This window comes from Urocitellus parryii, chromosome 1, assembly GCF_045843805.1.
Source record: "Urocitellus parryii isolate mUroPar1 chromosome 1, mUroPar1.hap1, whole genome shotgun sequence".
NCBI classification, from domain to species: domain Eukaryota; kingdom Metazoa; phylum Chordata; class Mammalia; order Rodentia; family Sciuridae; genus Urocitellus; species Urocitellus parryii.
The window spans coordinates 53,276,883-53,304,612 of record NC_135531.1 but is presented as its reverse complement, the minus strand read 5'-3'; the positions used below and the strand labels follow the sequence as shown (position 1 = coordinate 53,304,612).

At 36.7% G+C, this 27,730-nt stretch overlaps 1 protein-coding gene across 2 annotated transcripts in view; it reads right to left on the bottom strand.

Moving 5' to 3' along the window:
- LOC113184202 (microtubule-associated serine/threonine-protein kinase 4-like) overlaps nt 1-27,730 on the bottom strand; it is a 162,164-nt gene that overhangs the window by 85,469 nt on the left and 48,965 nt on the right. The window lies entirely within an intron of this gene.

Sequence of the window (27,730 nt, the reverse complement as noted above, 5' to 3'; positions counted from 1 at the left end):
GTTCTTGAGAATGTTTTAGCTTTTCATTGACCCTTCCTTATTACTCTGAATTGATGTCACATCTCAAGGTGATCCTGAGTAAAGACTGGTGAATGTCAAGAGTAATGAAGAAAGTTGATTTTTAGTTGTATGTTTTCCTCCCATCTACAGTAATTCATTTTCCCAGCAGCAGAGGAGAGATTACTTTTACCCTTTGTTGAAAGTTACTGAGTAGCACAGCACTGTAAGGTCAGGGAATGGGAGGTAGGAACACAGCCACTATAACAGATCTTCCTAAGTTGCATGTGATTATATGAAACTTCATTCATTCTATTACTCTCAGATCATTAATTAGTCTCTGAACCTGAATAGTTAAAGAATGTAACAACTTGTAGATGTTGTTATTTTTTTTTCTATTTTACACAACAGGATTTCAATTCCTTAACATAATTAGACACAAAGAATTTCCCTTTTTACCTAGAAGAGTGGGGGATGTTATCAGGAAATTGGTTCTTCTTAGACTGCTTCAATTGCTGAATAATTCCATTTCAGGGAGGAAGAATTTAAATAAAATGCTGCATTATCCATATGACTTCCTAAATGTAATCTAAAGGTATTTTCTATTATAAATCTCTTCCTGTCAACTCTTTAGTTAAAAAGTAAATACTAAATTTAAGGTGGTCCTACTTAAATTGTAAATGCTCCTTTGGCCTCTGGTATAAAGGAAATTTATTTGAAAGAAGCAAGCTATATATGAGAGGGGTTTTCCTTTAAATAATCATTTTTCAGTTTCTAAATCCAGAAACCTGTTCAGGCTTAAAATAATCAAAGACATTCAATCCCTACTGCTTCATAATGAAATAATAAGTAATGAGCCAAGAATCTGACCAATTAAAATTCCGAGGTTCAGCTCCCACAAACCATGCAGGAGATCTTGGAAATCCCTGGCTCTGAGGCTCTTTCTCCTGTTATATTTTTCTCATACTCTTTCCTTACATTCTCTTAGATCAAAAACAGTTCTCAACCTAGACTGTGTGAAAATCAACTGGGCAGCTATAAAAATGCTTATGTTCAGTCTCTGCCTGAACCCTTTAAAGGAAGGGACATTACTGGGCAGAGTTGAGAACCACAGTGTTAGAACCTCCTTGTATCCTGTAAATCGTATTCTGAACTTGCACTTGCCCCTTATAGTTCTTAATAATGAAGTCTTGGAATTTTCTTTTGCTTGCCCATTTCTTCCTAAACTCAATTTCCCACACTCCTTGTCTCAAGCACACAAACTTAATGTCCCTTTTATACATTTCCCTGCTGTCTCACACACATTTTAGTATTCTGAACTTCCTTTACCATCAACTCAAATAAATAATATCCTACCATGCCAACACTACAAAATCCCACCTGACCACAGGTAGCCTCTGGGGTTATATCAAGGTATAGCATTCCCCATGAATAAGGGACAATCATTCCAAGACCCCCACTGAATGCCTGAAGCCACAAATAGTAACAAAACCTACACACACATACTTTTTTCCTATACATACATAACTCATGATAAAGTTTACTTTATAAATTAGGCACAATAAGAGATTACCAATAACTTTTATCTCAGCAGCATATATTTTTTTTCCTTATTAAGTAGGGAACTTTCATCTTTTCACTTAACAAAAGTCTTTATGGCTTTTCTTTGGCTTATCTGGATTGCTGGCATCGCTACTCCAGTGCTTTGGGGCTATTGTTAAGTAAGATAAGCTTTAAACACAAGCACTGTGACACCGTAGACAATCTAAAATATGAGATGGTCACTAAGTGCCTAATGGGTGGCTGTATATACAGTGTGAATACAGGTAGCATATACAATGTGGATATGCTCAACAATGGGGTGGTCCATATCTTCGGCAGGTTGGAGCAGGACAGATGGAGATTTCATCATGTTATTCAGAACATTGATTTAAAACATATAAATTGTTACTTCATGAATTTCCATTTAATATTTTTGGACTGAAGTTGAACATAGATAACCAAAACCATGGAAAACAAAAACCTGGGATGAAAAAGGGATACTATTATACAAAACTTCCCACACATAAGTCCTATTGCTGCTTTCTTCTGAACTCAGTCATCTCCACAATTTCTCCCTTCCTCTACAGTGGGAACATCCACCATACCCCCAAGCTAAACTGTGTATCTCAGTGTGTTTCTTGGTTAATATTTGAAATTTCTTTAAAAGCATAACACAGACAGGAAAACATTCAATAGCCATAATCTTGCTTACAGTTTCACTATCAACTTTAATCATCTGTCTGTTCAAATCAGTTTTCATTATAATCAGTACATAACAATACATGAATAAAATATTTAACTTAGATTTGTGCATTTCATGCTTTCATTTCTTAATAGGCAGAATGCCTATGATTGGATCCATGCAATACTAGAACATTTAAAACTATCAGGTAAGTTAAAATCAAGTCATTGAGACTCAATTCAACAAGTAATTATCAGAAGCAAAATTAAGATCAATTACTTTAATATCTGTATTCATTCCTTTCTGCAGAAAATACACATATACAAGGTTGTGTCCATCCAGGTCTCCATTCTGATTATGTTCTCTATGTGCCTTGTCCATGACAGTTTTAGTAAATAATCCCCAAGTAACTCATGGGTGTGGTGAGGGAATCTTGTTTCAAACCACACACAATTCTGAAATTCTGTATGCACAAATGTCAATCTTTGGAGAAACATTATCTTATGGAGTTCACATCAAATCCTTCAGATATTTGGGGGTATATGGAGGTAGAGAAAACAGTTGTGATTACTCTTCAAGAGCATGATAGGGTCTTTAAGGTCTTTTTCAAGTGAAACACTAGGTGCATATTTGGGGATTCTAAATATTTGGCATCATTTATCAAAAGTCAATATATGATGAATACTCTCTAGGCCCAGAGTCAAAGACAAATTATAGCTGAGGCTTTTTTTCAAGTGATGTTGATGGTGACAAAGAGTGAAGGGGGACACTGACAATTCCCAAGAGAGTGTCTAAGCCACAGCTTTGTATTCTAAATACTCCAGGAATCAGATACAGCCTATGACTGTGGGTATCAGGTGAGGTATCCCTGTAAGGTAGGTAGTACAAAGGAGAGTACTGCTGCATTTTCTTCCTTTCTGGCTACTGTATGGCAGACCTTTAGCAGCCTTGACGAAAGAAGGATGAATCAGATCATCCCCTGACCATGAGGATCTCACACACCAGGCAGAGAAGAGAGACCCAACAGATCACAATGGGCTTCTGTGCTCCTGGCAGAATGTGTAAACAGAGGAAGCCTTGAATTCAAAAGGGAGAACCTTGGTGGCTTCACTCAATCTGAGTTCTAAAGGAAAGTACTAGAAATAGAAGTAAAAGGAAAGGATATTTTGAGGCAGAGGAACCTGAATTAGCAAAGGGACAGTCCCAGAAGTGAGCATCACATTTACATATACTTTGATTTTTACTATAAAAACAATTATATGTACATGGAAAAGAAAATTCAAACAATCCAAGTAGGTATACAATAAAAAATTAAAATCTCCCTTAACCTTTGGTTTTCTTATTTGTTAAAACGTATGTGTGTGCTGGGTATTGAACCCAGGGCCCTGTACATGCTAAGCACATGCTCTACCAATGATCTACACTTCCAGCCCCTCATTCAAACACTTTTGTGTCACGCTCTATTCTAAACTTTGAGTCACCATTCATTCTTCTATTATTCGGATGTAACTTCTTTGTGAAGGGTTATGTACTTGCCCAGAAACACACATCTACACGCCAGCATGTATTTCATATATAATGCTCCCAAACACTATTGTGACACATATGAGGCTCTATATTTAGACAACATATAAAATTCTATACTTGTTTTTTCTTAATTACTTATCAGAAATTTTTAAAATTAGTTCCACCTAAATCTCCACCATCCATTAGCACCAAATGACATTCTAATAGAGAATGCACCATAATTTAATCTTATTAATATGTATTTATACTGACATTATTGTTTTAATGATTTAATATGTATATTCTGAATATGTATATGATTATATCCAAGAGGTATGTTCCTAGAAGTAGAACTGTTTGTTAACAGCATGGGTACATTTTTTACTTTGATCTCTATAGCCAAATTGTTCTCCCAACACACTAGTTTACATTCTGGCTGGTGGCATATAGGATGTTATCTCCCTTCAACCTAGAAAATACTAATTTTTCCCCAGATCTTGGTAACTTGACAGATGGCATTACATTATTTGATACACATCTCTTTATTTTCAGCTTTCCTGAGATATAATTACCAAAATTGTATATATTTAAATGATTTTTGACATAAAAATGTTATGAAATGATTACCCACAGTCAATTAACACATCTCTCATCTCACATGTTTTATTTATTTATTTTTTAACTTTTTGCAGTACTAGGGATTGAACCCAGTGCCTCACACAGGCAAGCACTCTACCACTGAGCCACAACCCCAATTCCTTGTATTTTGAGACAGGGTCTCATCAAGTTTCCAAGGCTGGCCTCAAACTGTGATTTTCCCACTTTAGTATCCTGAATAGCCAGAATTACAGGCATGTGCTACCATGTCAGGCTTCACGTAAAATTTTGTGAGATGATTTTGAGTAAAGTTGGACAAGTTTAAAACACTGACCTTTTGTGTTTTTTTTTTAATATAAACTACTTGGTTCACACATATTCCAGTGAATTTTCTTGTTAATATTTTTGATATTGAGGCAATTATTGCAGATGTTTTTTCCCCATTTGTTTATTTTATGTCATTTATTGTAACTTTTCTGTGGAAAAGTTTTTTATTAAACTTACCAACCATTTTCCTTTATGGCTGTTATGTTTTGTACCTTATTCAGAAAGGTCTTCTTTACTTGCAAATTACTTTCTGAATGTATCCATGTTGTCTTCTAGTACTTTTATGGTTTCTTTGAAAAAACGTGTGAGTTTTGTGTGTATGGGTGTGTGTATGTGTAGCAATGTAGGGTTTACGTGTATAAAGAAGTAAAGTAGCAGCCCAATTTGCCACTTTCCAAAATGGTCAATTTTTTGACTTATGACTATTTATCAGCTTGACAAAATTTGAAGTTCCCCCAATGACTTAAACAAGGCACATTTAAAGAATGTGACTTGAAGCCATGGAGGTGAAGTTAGAGCACACCAAGGCAGGGCAGTGAATGGTGAGGGGCACAGATGGATGGAGATCAACTGCAACAGTTGGGGGCCAGCTGGAAATGTCCTTACAGGTGATAGTCCAGGGGATCTTCACCTGGATGTCACTCCTATTTTTATCCAGTATGCCAGGTGGTTCTTGGGCACATTATTAGAGTTTCAGAATCTGAGCTTTTGAACAATAATCTTAACCTTGACTTCACATTAAAACAACCTATAAATAGCTAGGGAATTCAGAAAACCCCAGAGCCAAAACCATACAGCAAACCAATTAAATCAGAATAGAAGGGGCATCATCAGTCATTTTTGAGGCTTCCCAGGTGATTCCAGCGTGCATTTAAGTTTCAGAAACACTACTCTAGATTCTGCTTCAAAGCTGGGCATGGTGGCACATGCTTGTAATCTCAGCATCTTGGGAGACTGAGGCAGGAAGATTGCAAGTTCAAAGCCAGCCTTAGAAACTGAGTGAGGCCCTAAGCAACTCAGCAAGACCCTGTCTCTAAATAAAACACACAAAAAATGACTGGGGATGTGGGTCAGTGGTTAAGGGTCCCTGAATTCAATCCCCAGTACCAAGAAAAAAACGATTCTGCTTCAAATATATAATATTTCTACTGCATGTATATAAATATGTATTACATAATACATACATAATATAAATAAATACATATATAAAATTTTTAAACAGTTGAACAATTTTAGCTGTTTTGCCCTTACTATGCATCTAAATCCTGGGTAGGGAGAGTATTTTAAATGATATATAGTGACACCAGGCTAGACATTTGAGATTTCTGATTTTATTGGTCTATGTATTGTTTAAGCTCCACAGGTGACTCTAATGTGCAATTAGGGTTTAGAACAGTGCAGATATTCTCCTGCTGTAGAGTGCAGCAGATTCAACCTGAGGATTTGTTACCCACATACTGCTAGGCACAGCTACATTAGTGATTTAACTCTTAAGTCTGCACTGGAGCCTGAGAGTTTGCATTTTTTTACTAGCCTGCTGCTGCTGCTCCTATTCTGGAGAGCATTTTGGGAACCATGATACTTGGTATGATGAACCATAGAATGTTTTATCTTGGAAGACAATAATAAAGGTCATGTTTTTTTGAAGAGAGATTTGATAGAGGTGTGGCAGAAGAAGGGAAAGCATGCAGAAAGAAGCCCAGTTTCCCACTTCTTGCATAAGTCCTGAACCACTGGCTTTGGCACTGGGGGAGAGGGGCCAGGAAAATAGGAGGGGTGTGTAACCAAAGATAATGCTGAGGATTCCATTTGGGTCACTAGGCGGATGATGTTGCTAATCAGAGAGAGAACAAACAGAACTGCTGATGATGAATTAGGTGTTGGACAACAGCTGGACTCACAGTGCTGTGGGACACACATGGAGAGAGTATCAGTAAACAGAAACACACTTCTGTGTTGAGGAGAAGTGTACAGGCCCAAGGTAAATTTGTGGGGAAAATTAGCACACACCACCTGGATTAGAGAATGCACATCACAAATAAAAAGTAACAGAGCTTGCAACTCAAGGGATTCCAACAATTAAAATAGATAAGGAAGCCAGGCACAATGCTGCACAGCTCTAATGCCAGCAGCTCAAAGGTTGAGGCAGGAAGATTGCAAGTTCAAGGCTAGACTCAGTAATTTAGCAAGACCCTAAGCAACTTCGCAAGACCCTGCCAAATAAACAAGTAAATAAATAAATAAATAAATAAAGATGGGGATGCTTTTCTGATACAGCATCCCTGAGTTAATTCCTAGTACCAAAAAAAAAAAAAAAGGAAACAAAAGGTGCCAACAAAGACAGAAATACAGAAGCAAGTATTTTAGGAAACAAGGGAAAAGAAACAGTCAAAAAACAGGAAGAAGAGTTCCTGGGTCAAATCCTGCAGGGTGCTCAGGATGAGTAATTTTTTTTTCCTAAACAAAGAACTCATTGGCCACTGGGAGATGATGATGGGGCTCCCACCATCATCAGCACAGGATGATGTCAAGCCTGACGATATCATCAATCTTGAGCAATGTTAGATCTGAATTAGTTTCCCAAGGGTACTAGAGCAGGAAGTGTTGACTCCGTTCTTTCAAGACATGTGATAAAAGATGATGAAAAACATGTACATTTGATTATTAATCTATAATTTAAAAAATAAGAAATTTCAAATGTCGTAATAGTTTAAATTTCACAGTATGATTTTAAAACCCCCTATTAAAATGCACTATCTGGTAAAATATGGATGAAATAATTCCTTACAGGAGTGATTAGTTCAGTAACTTCATGTTACCCAGCAACTGAAAAACAAAATTTCTACCTTTCTCCTACAGTTTAGAGGATTTATGAGCTTGATAACTTCATTTATAACATTAAAAATATTCAATTTTTATTAACATGTTAATTGTATAAATGAATTATATAAATGTATAAATGAATTATATAAATGTATAAATGAATGTGATATTTCAACACATACAGAGCATACGTATGAATGGCATTTTTAATTACATTTTTACTAAAAAGAAGGAAAATATTCCTTTAAATAGCTTTGCAATGTTTTCCAAGAGCAATTCATTTAGATTTTCCCCTGGAAAAAAATAGTAGATGTGATAAAAAAACACTACAACCTTCACTGAACTCCTCTACCCTCTAGCAGCCACAGTTTCAGGTGGACGTGAGGTAGAAGACAGCAGCATATGCCCATCACCACCACGGGGCTGACTATGGCTAAATTGAACTGAGGGGATAACTTTAGTATTGCTCCTAATACTGGAAAATGCTACACATAAAACTGTTTTAACTGCTTTAAACTGGAGGCAGATGGTAAGGGCAGAAGCAATATGCACATGGGATTTTTCTGCTGAAACATTTAAAACCCTTAGAAAAGGAACTGCTCACTTTTTAAAACAACTTTTAAAAACCTGATTGTAAATGTAACATGAGTATGGTAGAGGACTTGAAAAATAAATCACAAAGATGAAATGTTAATCTTATTAACGTATTTTCATAGCTTTCTTTAGCCTATTTTTGACAGTCTGTATGTATATATACAAACATTTTAAAATTAGATTATAAACTGTATTTAGTTTTGGGTCCTGCTTTTTATAATTAGGCTGAACTTTAATTTTCTAAATATCATTAATTATTTTTCAAAATTGTAATGATTATTTGTTTTATTTTCTGGTGCTGGGGATTGAATCTAGGGCTTCACACGTTAAATGCACGTTTTTCCACTAAGCTAAGCCCCCAGCCCCAAAGGGATGATTTTTAATGGCCAACAAAATGATTTCATTGTACAGATGGACTACAATTTCACCATCATTCTTCTTACTCTTTAATGTTTAGGGTTTTTCCAATGATGCATTATTATAAATATTTATTATAAATAATGATGCAATTAACATCCTGAAATATGTATTTCCAAGTACTTTTACTATTGTTTCTTTAAATTATGTTTCATGAGGTGCAAATAATAGTTTAAGTGATATGAACTAATTTTAAGGTGCTTGCTTCAAAGTATCAAGATGCTCTCTGAAACTACTGTAAATTTACATTAATGTATGAAAACATCTCACTATACCATAACCAGAAATGAACAGTGCCATGTTTGCTTTTTAATATTTGCAAATCAAGAGAAAACTGGCATCTCATCATTTTGCTTTGCATCTATTTGATTAGTGAGAGGCTGATCTTTTCATCTGTTTACTTGTCATTTCTGCTTCCTCTTTTGGGAGCTGTCTGTTCCTGTCCTTTGCCTGTTTATTTAGTGGGGCATGGGGGATTTTTTTTTCCACACATTCATTTAGAGTTCCTTATAACTAACAATACTAATCTGTTGCCCATTTTATTTTTTGCTGATATTTCCTCAGTTGTTAGTGTTTTAACTTTGTATATGGCATTTTTAATAAACTCTTAATACATACGTATTCATAATTTTTTCCTTTAAGATACTTTTCCCACTTTTTCATTCTCAGAAGTTATTTCTCCATTCTAAATATATTAAATATTCAACTACTTTTTGCAGGGGGTGGGGTACTGGGGATTGAACCCAGGGGTGCTCTACCACTGTGCCACCTCTCCAACTCTATTTTTTATTTTGAGACAGGGTCTCACTAAGTTGCTTGGGGCCTAAGGTGCGAAGGATGGCCTCAAATTTGCGATCCTCCTGCCTCAGCCTCCCCAGTCACTGGAATTACAGATGTGTGGCAGCATGCCTAATCATCTAAATGATAATTTTACTTTTGGGGGTTAAATTTATACAAGTAAATTCAAAGCTTTATAAACCTCATTTTAGCATGTAATATGTAGGAAGCGTATTTTAAACATTTTTCATATAGATCATTTAATAAACAAATAATATTGGGAAAATTGGCTATTTCTTCCTCAATGATTTGTGATGTTTACTTACATCATCATCAATCCCTGTAAATTTTTATTTTCTATGTGAAAACTCCTTGGACAACTGTCACTCCATCATACATATTAAAATCAGGTAGGTCAAGTTCAACTCACTGAATGTACTTAGCTAGTTGTATCTTTTCAAATTTTCTAGATGACCTCTGGAGTCATCACAACAAGTTACTACAATAATAAGCACTTGTCATCTTTATGGTCACCCATTATCTCCCGGGCAGCCTCCTTCTTTAAGACGAGGAGTTTCCCATATCATGAGTCCAGCCTCCCTGTGGTTGATGCCATCACCCACTCTTCTGGCTTTCCCTGCAGTTAGAAGATGGGCTTTGCTTTGTCCAGTTAGGTCTAAATTCATTATTGGCTTGAAAGAAGACAGTATGAAGATGATTTGAGTGGCAAGAGGAGTGGGAGTGACATCCTCTTGAGGAGCACCAGTGCCAGTTTCTCTGATCCGAGGTCTTCAGCAGCAATAGCAAGGAGTTGCCCTCCATAGTGCCATGTTGCCATCTGGGTGGTTTGGTAGGCTACGTAGCTTCTAAGGCTCACTCTCTGGTACTCCTGAAAGTCTCCTGAGCTATCCAATTGTTCCTCTGCTTAAACTGGACACAGTATTTGGTGTTTGCAATGAAGAAGAGAGAGGTATGCACACTTGAAAACACACACACACACACACACACACACACACACACACTTGCATTCATGAAAATTGTGGCTGGAAATGAAATAATATTTAGTTTTGTCTTGAATGAACATGTCTTTCCATTATTCAAAATAGTTTAGTTTTCAAATAAAATCTCTTTCAAGTCTTCTAGCTACTTCAAAGCCTGAAATTTTCTGCCCCTTTGGGGATGTGGTAGAAGAAGGATATGGAAAAAGAGGAGTCTTGAATTCATTCCTTTCTTCCACAGTCATTTCCAATTGGCCATAGTTGGTAATATGCAAGAATATTAATTTCTACATATCCATCTTGTATACAATCTACTTCATTCATTATTAATTTATTGACTGAATTCTCCTGGATTTTCTAGGTTATTTATAGCATATGAATATAATAAATTTTAACATCTTTGAATAATACATTTTGTTTCTGTTTGTGTTTCTCAACTGCAAAGAGCTTCTAGAATAAATTTAGATATTAATAAAGACAGATTTTAAAAGAATGTTTCTAGTATTTTACTAAAGTAAGATAATGACCATTAGTCTAAATTAGATGTCTTAGTACATAATAGAATTCTCCATTTGTTCTCATATTCTAAAGAATTTTAGTATAAATGAATGTTTAATTTTATCAAGTACTTTTTCACCATGTATTCAGACGAACATTTGACCCACGGCCATGATGTATTAATAGTATATATAATATTAAACTGATCAGCATTCTTGGGATAAAGCCCCATAGTTTAAAGCAAATAATTTTTCTACAGTTCTACTAAATCTTAACATTTGTATTTCAAAGTGTAGTAAGTTGATATTTTTCTTACCCTATGCTATACTGGCATTTCTTTTTATGTTCTTCTGTGACAGCATTGCTTTTTATCCTGGTAAGTAATTATCTTAAAATGTTTGAAAACCACAAATACATGCATGTGAATATGAATGCATATTTTACTTAATAAGTTCAAAAGGATTACAATACAATTCTTGTTTCCTCCTTCACTCCCTAAAATCAAGGAACTTAGAACATATATGTCTACCACACTTTTAATGTTCATCTTAGACTAACTATGAATTCTAAATCTACATTATTATTAGCAAATGATTATCTACACTCTTCTAAGTCATCAGGTGTGTCTTTTATGTGAGTTTTTCAGGAAAGATAGATGGAAAGTAATTTCATATGTCCTCCCATGTACGGAGTCGTTTGTCACACCAGCATTACCTAGCAGTAGAAGGGAAAACAGCCCAGCATGTATTTTATACTTGTATAAGTGATCAGGTTCGTTGTTTTTGTTCAGATAGTCTCAGATCTTAAAAGTGTTTTTCCTTTATTGCTCAAAATTTATAAAAGAGAGGACTATATAGGGCAGTTTTTTTTCATTATTAATGCCCATTTTACTTTTTGCACAACTTGTGAAAGTATTCAATAGTCTTTTTTCATTTGTAGTATTGCTGATCATTGCTTTGATTCTGTTTATTTGGTCCCCTGCCCAAAACATATATTATTAAAAATTAATAAATGAAACCCCAATTTATCTCTTGTTTAACACCAAAAATTATAGTTTCTCAAATCTAGTAGAGAAAGATAATACTGCTGGAAGGCCACAGATGTCTCTGTCCAGCTCCAAAAGCATCTTTCTTCTGGTGGGAAGTAACCGCCAGACATTTTAGTTGCTGACACAGATATTAATTCTCTGCTGTCAGGGAATGCAGAACAGGAGGGTGACATCCATCTTCTGTCTCCTGCCTACCTGGTTGTTGTTCTGATGTCTAGACACAAGTTGACTGCTGACCTGAGATTCTGTGACATAAGATTTGTTTCGTAAGTAAAAAGGGTAATTTCTCCTAAAGATGTGACCAATCATTGGAATCGTCCTAGGCTCTATTACTGTAGTCTTACAAGTCACAGGTTGTGACAGGCTGCTAACAGATATTTTAAAGAAAAGCATGAATTGCTAACGAATCACAACCTATGTGTCAATTGTTCACTGAGTTATGTTAGTAATAGTAACTTAAACTTAGACATTGTAACTAGCCATTTGCTAAGAAACACAGCTTCAGGAAATGAAATGGTAAGTAGGATTCAAGGTCAGATAAGCACATTTTCATGGCAAAACTGGTTAAGGGCCCTCATATGAGCATTCATCATTTATGGCAACAGTAAGAAAAGAGGGATGAACTAAAGCAGCCCCATAAAACCACAGATGAAGCAGGTGGTGATAAAGCTTATGTGCATTTTTTTTGTACATTTCTTGATATTAAAAGTCTACCTGGTCTCCAAAGGAGGAGGAAAAATTTGCATTTGACCCTTCTCTTTAGAAAATCAAAACTATCAAATAAAATGACCAGTGATAAATTTAAAACTCACATCTCCTACTGAAAGTTCCAAATTGTGAACAAACCAGTTCATTTATTATTTTTCTTTCAATTTCAAAGGATGTCAGACTGATCTCCAGCAAGCATTTTTTTTTTAACTGATTACAGAACTTACTTGATTTTCTGCACTTGGCCTATTTAAGATGATCTGTATCTCTAGATACTGAATCAGGGCACATTCTTTTTCTGAGGTGCCCTTTGTCTTGCTTTAAACATTCATAACTAACTAAATAATTAAATTCAATGAATGGCTGGTCACTTGTAACTACCAAAGAATTCCAGAACATTCTAACATGTCCAAAAACAGGCTTTTAGGCCTACTTGTTCCAGCTTATAGATGTAATAACTACAAAGTGAGATGTATTACTACTCCATATAAACAAGAAATTCAATGGCTTTTCAAAGTGCCTGGGAGGCCCAGGCAACAGGACAACCTGTTTGCCCATTAAAAGTCCTTCCAAGAGGAACATTCATCCTCAGAATCTGATGAAATAAAGAAAGTGACCATATCCAGCACATGCTTTGTATTTCCCTTAGGCATGCATTCCCATCTTACATCTGTGGGAGTCCAGTCTCAGTCTTGCCCTCTTGCCCTTAATATTTTAGATGCCCCAAATATCATTTATCATCAGCCCCTAAAATACTAAAAGCATGCCTCCAACAAAGAATGCAAAGTCAATATAAATCCTGAGAACACAGGATGAAAAAATATTCTTTAAAACAAAAAAGAAACTAGAACTATGCAATTTTTCTATGCAGTCTTAGCAGAAATGTTTTAAATAATATTAGAATATATATGCATTAAATAATAATTATGCATATTAGAAAATATATATTAATATGTGTATCATAGTCATATATTATATAGGCATAAACATTGTGTATGTGTATCACAAATAAATACATATACACATATATTCATTCCAATCTTCTCTTTTCATAGAAAAGGAAATAAGGCCAAATAAAGATTAGAGAATTGTTCAAAAATCTTACTTGATTCTTGATTGTCAGCAAACTATGATAAAACTTGAAGAAAATTAACCTAAATATAACTTCTTTCAATCTATGGATAAAATGGTGAGGACAGACCATGTAATTCAGCGCTGGGCTTTTGTTCACCAACACCTGATACCTTTAGAGCACTTTAGAACACTCATGCATTAGGGAAATTTTTAGGTGCCCCTGTATCAAAGGTACTCTACCAAGACAGCAGATGTTGCCATAAGAATCAGCAGCAGAATGGTTAGAGGAATGTGCTTGTCTTCAGTTCAGTGCTTCCCAGGTAGGTGCCAGGCCCTGCTGACCATCCTTGGTCAGGTGGAGTAGACCTGTTGGCTTACTAGTATCCTACTTGTCTCCTGACCATTATTACACACGACAGCTATACAGTTCATCCCTAAAATTAGATTTTTTCCCCTAGTCTTAAAATATACCCTAAATGATAACCATAACAACAAAAACACCTGTACAATCTTTTTGGAAAAGTGAAGTCTACCCTATTCACCTACTTTTGGTGTGATGTCTAAGTTTTTTTTTTTTTTTAATAGAATAATACAGAAGAAACATAATGATGCAAAGAATAAATCAAAGCTCACTCTGGAGCTGGCCCAAGTCATCCTTGATCTCTCCAGAAGGCATCATCAGGGACAGATACCAAGGCCTTGCTAAGTGTACCAAAGCTTGAGTCCTGGGAAGCAGGGTTCTAGAGGTGGCAGCAACACCAGCAAGCCTGAACACTTGGCTGCACTGGGTCTTGGGTTCCTAGCCTGGTGTTCAAACATGTGTGCACAAGCAAAAGATTATTCTGAGCCCAAAATGTGCTGGGGATGTAACTCAATTGTAGCATGCTTGCCTAGCATGTGGGAGGTCCTAGGTTCAACTGCAAGCACAAGAAAAAACAGGAAGGAAGGAAGGAAGGAAGGAAGGAAGGAAGGAAGGAAGGAAGGCCGGCCGGCCAGCCTAAAGTAAAGGTATGGTGGGTGTAAATCCCACTCCCAGATCACCTTTCCCAGACCCTTTCACTGAGGCAGCCCCTTTGGAACTCCTGAGGTTCTGTTACCCTAGAGTATTTTTTTTAAGTGCCATTAATTTCCCAAATCAGTCCTAAACCAGAGTAAGTATGCCAGCCAAGAGACTGCCAAAAGATGGTAGGCCAAGATGAAAATATGACAGACTCCTGCAAATGTGTTCCAGAGAAGACTGTGACTTGGGAGCCACATTCCATGGTCAACAGCCCACTCACACACTCCACCAAGGCTGTATTCTATTTTTCTCCACATTTACACTCTATGATGTCATCTCAATGCTAACCATGTCATGAATTCTAACCTATTATAACACTTAAAAAGTGACTTAAAACTCACACTGTTGTACTTTATATATTGCAAATATGTAGTTGCACAGACAAGTTTATTGTTTTCATTTGATAGATATGGAGGCCTTTGGAAGAACCCATTTGATAGATCATTTGATGGACCCAGAGAATGACTTGCCCAGAGTAAAAATGGTGATATGTGGGAAGTGGTAGACGAAGTCCCAGAGCCAATACCCCTAGGACCAGTGTTATGTACACTATTTAACACATTATCAGTTGCTGGCAATCTCACAATGAGAAGATTTCGGGTTGCAGGAGTCTTAATTACACAGTAGATGGAAGTTTCTACCTTAGGGTCTTGTCCTCAGTGCCTGGGAGAATACACAGGTGAACATCTACAGCCTCCTGCCGTAGTGTGGTTCCTTTTTCATTTACCTCACTAATACCAACAGGTCACCATGATAGCACTGGATACAAAGTTCCTGGAAGTTTAATACAAACAGCTATTGTTTTTAACCAGAGAGAACATACTTAAGACGGACTTAGATATGTGTCAAGTTATTTTCCTGCTGAGACAACACATTCCTGATGCTTATTAAATGCCATTTACAGCAAGCACATTTCCTATGAACACAATCTCTGGCTTTTAGGGCCTCAAAAATCCAAGTTAATAATGGATGGCCCAACAACACAATAAGACAATAAAAGACTAGCACTTTAAAGCATAGTTTCTCAGATAAAGCTGAGAAACTAATTAGAGTTGACCACACTTGTATTATGCTATTTACCATACATGCTTGCAAGGAAAAAACAAGAAATAAAACTGAAAACAGCCAAAATGTTCACTAGTGGAGGTAGGGTAATGTTCACTAGGGAGATGTTCATAAAATGGAATAGTTTTGTGTTCATTAAATTAAAGACATTTATGGATCTATTTAAAAAATACTCAAAATATACCATCAAAATAAAATGATCTAGTCATGCACATTTGTAATCTCAGCCACGTGGGAGGGTGAGGCAGGATCCCAACTTTAAGGTCAGCCTGTACAACTTAGTAAGAACCATAAGAACCTATCTCAAAATAAAAATTAAAAAGGGCTGGGGATAGAGCTCAGTGATAGAGAACCCCTCGGTTCAATCACCAGTACTGGGAAAAAAGAAAGAAAGGAAATTGACCTGGAATTATAACTATGATCCCACATTCACACATGTATAAACAAATATATTCATAAATGTATGTTTACATATACACAAGTATATGCATATATAAACATTATAATAGATGCAGATACATAAAATATACATTTTTAGACACATGCCCAATTGTTAAGGTTAATTCTGAGTGGTGGATAAGAATATACATAATTTTTATATTCTTATTTATACTTTCTTATAATTCCTGTGTTTTCTACAATCAATATGTACAGCTTTTGTGAATAGAAAAAAAATTTAACAACACATTTTTAAAACACTTAAAGTACGTTAGGTAGTTTTTAAGCAAAGATCATCTCTTCTTCCTAAAGTTATACCACCTTTCTTATGTTTACACTCTTCTAAATTTTCTCTACCTTTCTCCTCCCAAGCCTAGGAAAACAAAATCTGCTCCAACTCCCATACAGGAGTGTTAATGGGCTCCTCTTCCCCATACTTGAACTCTCTCAGATGGTTACCACCAGGGGACCTATACCTTAGCACTTCATGACAAGCTCCATAATTATCCACTGTTGCTCCTAACATAAAAGCTTAGACCTTGAGAAGGCTGCAATTTACATGGCTTTTGTACAGAAGTACTCACACACTGCTACTGTAAATACAAAATCTGCATTAAAGCATCATTACACTGGGATTGTAATTATGCCAGAGTGAGTGAGTTCAAAGACAGAGATGGCATTGCTGTACATGATATTTAAATGCGCCAGAAAAGTAAAATGCTCTTTAGCATGCATATTTGAATTTAAAATTACATATTTTTAAACTTCCCTTACAGGTTGCCTAATAGGTGCAGGGCACTTTGGTTGTGCTGAGCATCTAGCATTTCTAGCAATGGCACTGGGAACCTAGGGAAGACAGCTGGCAGAACCCCAAGCTAATGGGCCCCAGCCTCTAGTACTTTGATCTCTAAGGAATAGTTAGTTTGACTGTGATGCAAATTTACACTTTTTCACCATCTAATGGCCCCAGGGAAACAGTCTTAATTTACATTAGCTGAGGATTTCTGACTTAGTATACAAGATAACTTAGGGATAAGCTGGTAAGGATAAGCCAGACCACCATGGGACCAGAAAAACCACAGCCACAGTGGCTATGACAGTCGGTAAAGCTGTCCAGGCTGAGGCTATGAGACTTGAGAAGTGATTTAGCAAAGATTTTAAATATACCAGTTACTTCCTGGGTATCTGTCATATCTTAGAACTGAAACAACCTAGAGGTAAGTAATTTTCCATTTTTCAACAGGTAGATCAAAAAAGTTTATTTTCCCCCAATTTGAATATGTAAACTTGGCAGGATTTGAGGACACAATAATTAATGTCATTTATATTTTTAATATGTTTGTTGAAGTATACAGGGATTTAGAAGATACAATAATGTGTGTTATTTATACTATTTAATGTGTTGAGATCTACATACTTTTTTTAAAAAAGCGTATAATTACATACTCTATGAGATTTAAATCTAAAAATGTCTATTCTTAATTTAGTCACAGTGAATGAGCCAATTATCTTGGTTTTCACTTCTAATATTTTACAAAATATGAAATTAAAAAAAAATTCTCCTATCTCAGTAACTTTTAAGAACATTAGCCATTTGAGACTCCCATTTCTCAAGAATATTTTCCCTTCCAAAATTTATAAAAATTTCTTTCATCACAGAAAAAGTAATCTCAAAAATTTATGGTATCTATCCTACTATCAAAAATAGACAATTTTAGCTGGGTGCAATGTGTAATCCCAGGTCCTTGAGAGGCTGAGGCTAGCCGGATGGCAAGTCCAAGGCCTGCCTAGACAAGTTAGTGAGACCCAGACTCAAAAAATTAAAAAGGGCTGGGGATGGAGCTAAGTGGTAGAGCACCCCTGGGTTCAAATCTCAGTACCAGGAAGAGAGAGAAAATATTATGTGTGTATGTGTATGTGTGTGTGTGTGTGTGAGAGAGAGAGAGAGACAGAGACAGAGAGACAGAGAGAGAGAGAGAGAGAGAGAGAGAGACTTTTAGATTTCCTTAATTTGGTGAAATTCTGCCTTGCTTAACTGCTCTTTGAACTTTTTTAACGCATCTGAAAAGCAATGACACCCTCTTTGCTTTTAGCAATTGTTGAAACATTCTATTATGGATAAGGTATAGGCAAGATATGCTAAAACTACTTTCAAAATATACCAATGAAGTAACAGGCTCTGTGGGGTTTTGGAAGTGCGTCAGTAATTAAGAGGACTCCTCCGTTTAGGGGAAGCAACTTTTTGCCTTACATTAGGACACTTGGTGCATTTCTAGTCAGAGTTAAATGAAGGCATGGGCATTTTTACATAAGCAGTTACTTAATCTTTCAATAAATGTTTGTGAAGGGCTTGATGACTTGATAATGGGATTTTCCTCTCCCTCTTTCTGGGAGTCCTGTCTTCTCTCTCAGACCCTATGACACTACCTTGTCCTTCCTTGCTGCTCCTCTGGATGCTGCTTCTCTATCTCCTGCAGGCCTTCTGTTCTTCCAGGACCTGAAATGCTGGCATTACAGGCCCAGTCCTGGGGCTCTGTCTTCTCACTCCAAATGATTCAATGATTTCCACACCTCCCAAGGTTTTACACAGCCATCTGTGAGTGAAGGCTTCCGAACTGACATCAACCAACCAGACTCGACCTCTCAGTTTTAAAACTATATAACAACTGTCTATTTATGCACTTACATGTCTCATGAGCATTTAAACCCAACATTCAGCAAAGTGAACTCTTAGGCATTACTTTAGTCCTGGTTTATTTTGTTTTTTATCTCCTTCATTGTGGACAATGTCCCCTCCACCATTCATACTCCCAGAGAGACATGGAGAAGCCAGCTTTGATCACCTTACTCTCATCTCCATCTCCAAGTTTTCACCAAGTCCTGTCAGTTCTAACTTGAAAAATATTTGTTTGTGAAGGGCTTGATGACTTGATAACTGGTGCTTCAACAACTAAACCTAAAGAAAAGTCATGCTGATGAATAAACACACACACACACACACACACATATATATATATATATATATATATATAGAGAGAGAGAGAGAGAGAGAGAGAAGAGAGCGATCGAGCTGTAAAAATTTGAAAACAGAAGGAAAAGCCCTTATAATGGATGGGAGAATAAAATCTTTCTGAGTGGCTGCCCAGGGGGCCCATGTTCTTAAAAAGCATACAAATAAACACATAAATAAATGAATAAAGGTGGTATTGCTTTTGTTAAACAGGGAAGCTTTAAAAATTAAATGTAGGAGTCAGCTTCCAATGGCTTTAAGTTATTATTAAGGAGTGAATAAAAAGTTAAAACACAGGTCATCCCAGTTAAATTCCCTATATTGAGATTAGGGGAATATGAAAGATGTCAGTTGTTAAATTATTATTAGGAATAGATTACATGTAAATAGTAGAGTCTTCTTGAAGGACTGAAATGACAAATGCAGGTCACAGGGCATGTGGATCTACATAAAGGAATTAACAAAGAATAATGATATTGGTATACACACCCGATTAGTAACTCAACACAAAGCAGCGCCGAAAACTAGGAAAACACAGGGCTGACGTCAGTCCATCTGATTTTATCATTCTTTTCCTTAAGCAGGAAGGGCAAGATGTGTGGTTACTCAAGCCAACAATTGACAATTACACAAAGGCTAAGGACTAAAAACCCGTGAGTACAGCACAAAATAAAAAGATGGTATTCTTCATAATTCAGAGAAATTGATTTATGAAATTCCTAAAATCACACAGCATTGTGAAATGATGGAGTTCTAACACACATACTGAATTAAGAAAGCTGGTCTTGAGGCCATTAAAGGTTTTAATAAAATTGAGTGAGTCCCAAGGTGATGCTCTACTTAAGGCTGACTAAGTGGATCAAAGTTTATTTTACTCAGTTGATTTTGCTGATTTTAACCAATATAAAATGAAACTCTACAAGGAGGACCTTCAGGTGCTTTAAACTGAAGACAAGATTTCACAAGTTTATGCTGATTTTTTTGAGACCTGCTTATTGTGTATTTGAAAATATGGCAATGGCAGATTATATCAATGATCCCTCTGGAGAAAAATAAAATTAAATTTATATCATTTTAAAGAAAGTGACCATATAGGGCATCAAGAAACTTAATTCCTGTTAAGGCTATGCCTCTACAGGCATATAATCTTGCTTTTTCCTAGTCCCCAAACATAAAGAAGCAAAGAACCTACAATATTTGTCTTGAGCCCTCATGTTTAAGCACCTGGGGAAGTCACCATCAGGCCAAAAGAATATTTTTAATAAAGGTCTAGAAAGCACATTCAAACAGTTTGGTAAATAATATTTCAAGCATGGAAACCTCCTGCAGGTTTTTGAATTAAAGTCACAAAATAAATGAAATGAAGGCACCATTGCACTCGGGGCTATGCGCCTAGTCTCACCTTATCTAAGAAGAAATCCTCCAACTCAAAAATCATTCATTTCCACTAAGTTGCTCTCACCAGCGAAGAAAATTTTACAAGCAACAGTCTCTCTTCTGTGTACTTCATGAAGTCCTGAGGGCCCCACAAACATCTGAACAGAAAGGATGTGTATCACCATCTCTGGGAAGCTGGGGAGCGGCCAGAAACCATTCTGACGCCTGCTTGGCTCACAGTCTTCCCTCCGTGTAACATAGCTGTGAAGTTTAGCAAAGTCTGGAAAGACTCTTTTGGTCAAAAACTTGCTCACTGCTTGGGAAACCATCACTCTATACTGAGAGACTAAGAGTAGGAGACAGGAAAGAACCACGTCACTGACATTAAACTTGTCAAGCATAAAGGAGGACAGGAAGCAGTGAGATCAGAGCACAAGAGCTTAGAGCAAGTCTAGTCCTGCTGAAAACTGAAACTACAACAACATTGAACAGCAACAAAAATGGGAAAAGTCAGAGAAGGGCTGACGGATTGGACTACCAAACAAACCAACAAAACAAAAACTAAACAAAGCAATAACTTCCAGCAAGCAGTTGGGGGACGGGGGGGCTTTAAAAAATCAAATGGCAAATTAGAAAAGAATGCTATCTGATTAAAAAAGAGGGATGGTGGGTGAAAATAAAGATGAATGAAAGAGATACAAATGGTTAATGAGCATAGAAATATTTTAAATCCCATAGTACTAAATCATGCATACTGAAAATACTAAGATATTATGCTTGGCTTATATCAATAGGATCTTAAAAACTACACATTCAGTGCTGGAAAGTGGGAAGTGAACTAGAGTTTCAACACAGGCCTGTGAGTCACACAAGCAGGTGGACAGACACACACAATACATATGTCATAAAGACCTGAGAGGTATAATACACTGGTAAGTGCGGTTATCTCTGAGTAGTGCATTTAAAGGGGGTTACATTTTTCATGTGATTTCTCATAGTTTCTATGAATAACCAACTTTACTTTTACAGTCAGGAGATCATATTTTAATTAGGCTTGAAGATTAGAGTCATGGAAACAGAGTCTACAAAATTTCTTATGAAGTTTTACCATATCCTTAAAATGGCACAATCACACGCATATTGGTAACCACAGTAAGTATTTGGTTTCCGTTGTGGGCCAGAATCTCAGATTTTCATAAGTTCCTTACTACTCGATTATACATCTTTCAAGTTTATAGGTAACATTATTGGGGCAGTGGATTATTACCAAGTTTCTTGCTGATATCAAGGATGGCACTGGGCTACACCATAAATGATGCTTGCAGAGATAGCTCTAGCACATTGAGATACTTACTGATCCTGTTCTATTCCAGATGTCATCTTTAAATTCATTAGTCCACCTTCAGTATTTCTTCCTATCCCCATCTCATTCCCAGACTCTTAGGTTTCAATTATTTGTATTAGCCTGCCTGTCAGTAAAACCACTGCCTTTACCACCACCACCACCCCCACCCCACCCCCAGTCCAATTTAGTGTCACATGTGGCGAAAGAGTTATACAATCAAGGTGAGAAGAATGGCTATGCAAAAAAAGGTGAGCAAGTTGTAAAGAGGTGAGACTGATTTACATGTGTGGCTCAAAAAAGACGGAAGGGCATCTAGGTTGGTCTAGCTATTGTGAATTGTGCTGCTATGAACATCGATGTAGCAGTATCCCTATAGTACGCTCTTTTAAGGTATTTAGGAAATAGCAAAGCTTTTCTGGGTTTTCCAGTTTTCTTCCTGGAGTTGTATTGTTTTCAAACAATCCATACAATTTCTCCATTTCTCTGATTATTTTCACCTCTCTGGGCCTCCTTTAGCTTAGTTACATTTTTGAGGAAGGGGCTTGGTGAACAGAGTTTACTGAAGAGATATGCCCTGAAATGTTCATAGAGGGCTGAGGAATAACTCAGTGGCAGAGTAGTTGCCGTTTGTGTGTGAGGCCCTGGGTTCAATTCCCCATACCTCAAACAAACAAAAGCCAGGATCAATGGTGCACACCTGCAATCCCAGATACTCAGGAGGCTGAGGCAACCAGGGCAACTCTTAGCAACACACGATCTCAAAATAAACTAAAACAGGAAAAGGATGGCTTAGTAGAGAGTACTTGCCTACCATGTTCACAGCCCTGGGCTGCATTCTTAGTACCATACAATATACACCAAAGTGTTCAGAGTGGCTCATTTTGAATAGTGGGATTTGGAATCTTTTATTTTGTTGCCCAGTCCCCATGTGCCTACTGCAAAGCTTTTCTATGTTTTTTTACTGTCTTCTTGGAGTTGTATTTTTTCATACGATCTCTCCATTTCTCTGATTATTTTCACCTCCCTGAGCCTCCTTTAGCTCAGTTAGATCTTTGAGGAGGAGCTTGGTGAACCAAGTTGCACCAAATACAGTAGCAAGTATTTTTAAAGATGGACATGATACAATAGCAAGTAAATACAGTAGCAAGTAAACATTCAGAAATGGAATCCCTTTTTAACCAAAAGTTACATATCTTCATAGACTTGGAGATTTATGTATATTTCTTTGGTAATTCTTAAGAGTTTCCTAATAAGACAGTAAGACTCCTTTCTTTCCTCCTAAAAAACCTTCTTATAAAAGAATCAAAGTAGTCACCTGCAAATTCCCAGTAGAACAAATTTGAAGAAACAAGAATAAATGTTTTGGCCCACAGGATTACCTACATTTGATACTTTAGGACTTTAAAAGCCTCAGGTTATCTTATGAGTCTCACTTATCTCCATGTAGTCTGATGGCTAAATATCACTCAGAGCTCACACTTCTAACAATCTGAATTAAAATTCAGTATGGAAGTGATATTGTGCTAGGCAGAATTTTAAAGCCATTCCCCTCAACAGAGTGAGTTTTCTCCAGCTGATAGAAGGAGGAGATGTCAGACTTGAAGCAAGAGAATGCCTGGATGTATGACTGCTGGCTTGAGGATGAGGAGGGCAGTTCTGGAGGCTGAGAGCAGCCTTGGGGTCAGGCAGGATGGGGTCAGGCAGCACTCAGTCCCTCTGAGGAACTAAATACACTTGGCAGTGCTTTCTTTCCCATTCTCCAGAAAAGAGTCTGCCCAACCACCACCTTAATTCTGGCCTAAGACGCACTGAGCAGACAACTCAAGCAAGCTGCCCAAATTCCTGTCCTATAGAACTGCAAGATTAATAAGTGCACATTGTTTTAAGCCACTAAATTTTTAGTGATCTCTTATACAGTAACAGAAAACTACCGTAAATATTGTTTTTAGAACCTTATTTTTTTAATAACAAAAGCACTACATGCTAATTTTCCTACCTTCATATTCCCCCCAAATAAACAGCTAACAATCTCTCCTTTCTCTTTCCACAAATGCTCTATGAATATGCATGAGCACACCAGAGTGTATGCGTGTGTGTGCACTCTAAAGCACATGAACATGAAAAGACAACTTAGTACTTACAATTTATCTTGGGTATCTTTCCATTGCCACCACATAAAAGCCCACCACATTCTATATAACAACCAAGTACAGCTATTATGCCTGAATCATTCTACACATAAGCAGTCCATCACTGAAGGACAAGTTAAATAAAAAACTGGCAACAATTTCCCATTCTAGTTATAAGCAATGTTACAGTTAAGATGTTATTTCTGTGAGAATATCAGTAAGATAAATTCATTTATATAGATTCACTGGGTCAAGGGGTAAATGAGTTTGAAAATTTAATCAACCCTACAAACCACTAACCAAATGGTTTTATTTATTCATATTAACACACCATGTAAAAGGGACTGCTTCCCTACATCTCTGCAATGTTGGGATTCTATCAATTATCAATTTTATCATTGTGGGACAATGATACTATCTCATTATCCTGGTTCACTTTTGTTTTATGAGAACAATGAAATAAAATTTCATGTTTTGTGGCCTTTTTTTTCCATGACATGATATCCATGCCTTTGCACATTTCTGTTGGTTCATTCACCACTTCATATCAATTTAGACAAGCTACTTCTATACCAAGGCACTCAGATGGGCAGTCATTTATGGATACACAAATACTTTTCATACTTTGTTTTCTTTTTATTTTGCTTATTTTATACATATTTTTAATTTATGAGACATACATCAGCCTGTCATTGGGGACTTCAGGATTATATTTCATGCTTACAAACTTCCTGTAACACATGTGATTTTTCTACTTTTCTTTTTTTTTTTCCTTTGGTACCAGGGATTGAACCCAGGGGCACTTAACCACCTAGGCACATCCCCAGCCTTTTTTTTTATGTTTTATTAGAGACAGGGTCTTGCTGAGTTGTATAGGGCCTTGCTAGATTCCTGAGGCTGGCTTTGAACTCTCAATCCTCCTGCCTCAGCCTCCTGAATTACTAGGTTTACAGGCATGTGCCACCACACCCAGCTTTACTTTTCTTTTTTAAAAATGGACTGTCTACTATTCTTTTAGAAACCCCCAGGTCCTCAAATACACTATTTTGTGTGTAAGGATCTGCTACAGAACACTAGGCCAATATCTGTTTTTGCTCAGAGCATTCCTGATACACATACATACACAAATAATTAATGTGCCCATTTCTAGTGATCCTTGTGCCACTGAGGGGTGGCTGGGCTCATACAATCCAGAAAAGATTACAATCCAACAAAGAACAACATAAAGCGAAGCTCTGAGTTCTAGACTAATGAGTGCTGAGAGGAAGTGGCTTTTTCTTTCTCCTGTGTCCGAAAAGACATGGGAGATATTGAGGAATCCCCACAGGATAGAGACAACAGAGGGAGAGTCAGAGATGTGGCAGGTGTCATGAGTCACAGCCACTGCCTGTGATCAAGACATGAGGACTGCACCTCAGTTTATATCTTCTTCTTCCTCTGCAAAAATAGGAACCTACCAGACTGTGATAAATGGCACTTCTCACAAAAACTCTCTTGCACTGCCTCTAAGAAGCTGTTGGCTCCACAAAATGAAGAAAAATACTCTCACACTCTATGCAACAGGCTTCTCTCTGCCCACTTTCCCAGTCAAGTTCAAAAATTAACACTGATGGGAAAATCATTTGAACTAAGACCACAGAGAAAAGAAAAATAATTAACAGAATCATTAAAGTCTTACCCACATTTACTTCCCTTTCCACATTAGAACTGAAGAAAATCACAACAATAAAAGACGGTCACATAAAGGATGGTAAAATTATTGCTAAACACTACCAAAAGAGGAGTAAGATTAAACTTTTTCTCTCTCTCATTTTTTTTTTTTTTTTTTTTTTGGTACCAAGGATTGAACCTAGGAGTGTTTACATGTCTCCATCCCTTCATTTTTTCTTTTGAGACAGGGTCTTGCTAAGTTGCCTAGAGCCTCGCTAAGTTACTGAGACTGGTCTTGAACTTATAAGACTCCTCCTACCTCAGCCTCCTGAGCCACTGGGATTATGGGATTACAGGTGCAACACGGTGCCCAGCTAAGATTATATTTCTTGAATCACTATTGAATTGTAAATAAGAAACAGGATTCATCATTCACTTAGCATCCAGTAATACTTCGAGGTTCTGCACTGAGTGCAGGAGAAATACAATGCTTAGGAGGAAAAATACAATTTATCCTTGCTTGACCCTCTATCGGCTTTACTATTGTTACAGTGATCTAGTGGAATTTTCAAAAGTATACATGATAATAACATAAATAATTGTGTGTTCATTACAACTTTGGAAATATAATATCACCAACTTTGTGCTCCTTACCCCAATTATTTCCCCCTCCTCACACTTCTTAGAAGTAAATAATAAATCACTATTTTCCTTTAAACTCTCATTACAAACATATTTATGTGCCATTTTATAATATGCAGATATTGTTGTAAAATACACAACATATATAACATATAAACATATATGCCTAAATAAAATATTGTATGTAGTGCCATGTTAACTTTATACAAATGGCTTGAGCAATGTTCTTCTGAAATTTGCTTTTGTTGCCCAACATTTATGTGAATTTCATCCAAGCAGAAATGTGTAGGGCTAGTTCATTTGTGTGTTTTTCACTATCACTATGCTGTGGTTCATTTAGCTATTTCTCAACTGATGGAGATTTAGGTTGTTTCAAATGTCTGGCTATTACCTATGATGCTACCATGCAGAGTTTCAAGCACATCCTTGCAAGTGCCAAGGGCTTCTCTAAAGTTCTTCCTGGGAAAAGCATTTATGGATGTTAGTGGTCACTTTATAGTACCCATAATTTTACCAACTCATCTTTTACATTTTTATTTTACCACCTTTTAGCGATTGCTGTGGGTGAAATAATATGTCATTCCAGAGGATCAACTCTCTCTTCTTCTCCCAACCATAATAGTCAACTCTCACCCTCAACTGGAGTGACCCCTGCCTTGGTGGGGGGTCAGTGACAGACTGACATTTTAATATGAAACCAAGTGCATCCAAGAGCCCATCAGTGTCAAACTAGAGTTTTCCCAAGAGCACCATGGAAATCAGGCTACACTCACTCTTTCAACCCTAATCCTTCACAGTCCTGAAGACCCTTTCCTAAAACACAGATCTTCCTCAAAATCCTGGGAAGCTCAATGTCAAAAGCCCTTCCTCTCCCTGACCTTCATCTGCCTTTCTTTCTTCATGTTCTCTGTACAATCGAGCATGTACATCCCCTACTCTAGCCATACACTGGGAATTATATCTTTCATTTCAATTCTACCTGCCAAAACCTTGACCATCTTTTAACATATTAATAAGCAAGCAGCTCCTTCTATTTCTCCCTGACTTTCCTGATTGGAATTAACCTTTCTCTTCTTTGCATCACTTTAGGTAGAACTAAAGATAAAAAACTAACTTGAGATTTAAAAGCATGCAAAGCAATAAAAAACAAAACAACATCAACAAAAAAGCATTCATTGCAGAGTTTTTGTACTATGTCCCTCACATCCCTATAGTTCTATAAAGTACTTGAAGTCATGGCCTCATATGTTGAATCTTCATCATCCTCACAATGTCTATCTAATAGACAAGTTCAAGCTTAGGGAGAAACACACTGAATAATTCTCAACACTTATCATCTTTATATGAGCTATCATATCTACCCAAGCATATTTCAAATGTCTCACATCATCTGAAAATTTATAAAAGGAAAAAAGTAATAACTGAA